The 2,495-nt window shown below is 43.6% G+C and overlaps 1 pseudogene across 1 annotated transcript; it reads left to right on the top strand.

The window, feature by feature from the left end:
- Positions 1 to 1,888: 1,888 nt before the first annotated feature.
- LOC309605608 (small ribosomal subunit protein eS27 pseudogene) lies at positions 1,889 to 2,268 on the top strand (annotated as a pseudogene). Its single transcript has one exon. The product of its transcript is annotated as a small ribosomal subunit protein eS27 pseudogene (transcript).
- The last annotated feature ends 227 nt before the right edge of the window (positions 2,269 to 2,495 follow it).

Genomic DNA, 2,495 nt, shown 5'->3' with positions numbered 1-2,495 from the left:
TTATTATAAAATATGGCATATTTGGTGTCAAAATCAGGAGATTACAAAAAAATATACAAAATAGGCATTTTGAAAAATCACCCTTTGCTGCAGATAGAGAGATGCACTAGTCAGACTCCCCCTCAAGAAAGAACTTACTGCCCAGCTGCAGGGAGTGTGATAGCCTTCAGCTGCTAACCTCTTGGTCATCCTTACCTTTCCAGCCAAGGTCACTCTCTTCTCAGAGTGGCTCCAACCAATGATTGTGGAAGGTGGTGGTACAAAGGCCTAGCTGTTTCCACCGATCACAGGACACCTCCAATTAAGGCAACCTTTGCTCCAGAGCTCCCTGTTGGGCGGCAGAGATTTTGTACCACATCTAACCACTCCATCTACCCAATCCTGCTTCCTCCCCTTTCTTTTCGTATGTGTAACTTCTCAACAAACTTTTTTCACTTTGAACTTCAACTTAGCATTTGCTTCCTACAGAACCTGTTACGGAAAGCTTGGCCTCTCTGTACACCGGTGCCGGATCAAATCTTGGAGACAGAGTTTTGGGTGAAGTAGAAAAGGATAGCTTTATTGCTTTCCCAAGCAAAGGGGGATACAGTGGGCTCCTGCCTCGGAAAAACTGTGTGTCCCAACCCGGGAGGATTTGATGAGGGGTTTTATAACAGTGGTTCAAAGGTGGGGTCTCTGACAAGATTAGGGTGTGAGCAGGGCTTGCTTACTCTCATCTCAGGTGGTCAGTCTCCTAATCGTTTTTTTTTGTTTTTTGTTTTTTAATTTATTTTTATATTTAGTTTTGGCTGTGTGGGTCTTCGTTTCTGTGCGAGGGCTTTCTAGAGTTGTGGCAAGCGGGGGCCACTCTTCATCTCGGTGCGCGGGCCCCTCACTATCGCGGCCTCTGTTGTTGCGGAGCACAGGCTCCAGACGCGCAGGCTCAGTAGTTGTGGCTCACTGGCCTAGTTGCTCCGCGGCATGTGGGATCTTCCCAGACCAGGGCTCGAACCCGTGTCCCCTGCATTGGCAGGCAGACCCTCAACCACTGCGCTACCAGGGAAGCCCCAGTCTCCTAATCTTGATGAGCCTCTCTGGTCCCTTTAATCTTGCCTCAGGTGGTTTCTTGGCTGCGCTCCCCTGATTAGCAAATGTTCGAATCCGCCCTTTCGAACTCAGGGAAGGTCACGGAGGCTGGAATCTTGCCTACAAGAAGCGGGGGACAAAAGGTCTCCATGCCCAGGAGCCCCACAGGGTCTCACTAAGTTTCAGACCCAACAGGCACACTCTTAACTCTATAATCCTGGGGACTTCCCTGGTGGTCCAGTGGTTACGAATCCACCTTCCAATGCAAGGGACGTGGGTTTCGATACCTGGTCTGGGAACTAAGATCCCACATGCCGCAGGGCAACTAAGCCCAACCACTGAGCCTGCGTGCCACAACTAAAGAGAAGCCCGCTCGCCGCAATGAAAAGATCCCGTGTGCCACAACTAAGACCCAAAGCAGCGAAAAATAAATAAATAAATAAATTCTGTAATTAAAACAAAAACAAAGCAAAACTCTGTAATCCTAATTCCCAGAGATAAATACCATAAACATTCTTCCAGTCTGTTTACTATGAATATATATGCTTTTGCATTTTATTTTCACTCATTTAAAATTAGCATTTTACTATGAAATTAAATAATTCTCAAAAATGTGATTAAAAAAATCATCATATGAATGCACCATGATCTTTTTAAATTATTGTATTATGTTAGACATTTATATTGTTGCCAGTTTTTAAATAAATAATCCTGCAAAGACTATTGTATATAAATCTCTGCCCATATCTGTATTTATCACCTTAGGATATACAAATAGAAATGAAATTACTGGGACGAGTTTGTATGCTTTTATTTTTACCACATTAAAAATGAATGAAGACCTTTCTGACCGTGATGACCTCCCCACGAGAACATGCCTCTTGCAAAGTATCTCCTTCATCCCTCTCCAGAAGAGGAGAAGAGGAAACACAAGAAGAAGCGCCTGGTGCAGAGCCCCAGTTCCTATTTCATGGATGTGAAATGCCCACGATGCTATAAAATCACCACCGTCTTTAGCCATGCACAAACAGTAGTTTTGTGTGTTGGCTGCTCTACTGTCCTCTGCCAGCTTACAGGAGGAAAAGCAAGGCTTACAGAAGGATGCTCCCTCAGACGGAGGCAGCACTAAAAGCCCCTGGAATCAAGATGAATGGGAAACCATCCCAATAAACACATTTTGGATTAAAAACAAAAAAAAAAGAATGAAGTTTAAAAATATTTCACTGGAAATATTCCTTGACACATTGAAAAATATTTCAATACTTCAATACCACTAGACAACGTATAGTGAAAAACAGTAGTCTTCTGCCTCACTCCTCTTCACAGCCCAAAGACAACCATTTTCCACTTTTCATGTTGCTTCAGGTATTTACCTCCATATATAAAAAAAAAAAGTGTTTATGCTGTTATTTCCTGATGTATCTGCGTTA

This window comes from Balaenoptera borealis (assembly GCF_965194805.1).
Source record: "Balaenoptera borealis genome assembly, chromosome: 11".
NCBI lineage: Eukaryota > Metazoa > Chordata > Mammalia > Artiodactyla > Balaenopteridae > Balaenoptera > Balaenoptera borealis.
Note: the sequence above shows the minus strand (reverse complement) of the source record. Positions and strands in the feature narration are given on the sequence as shown.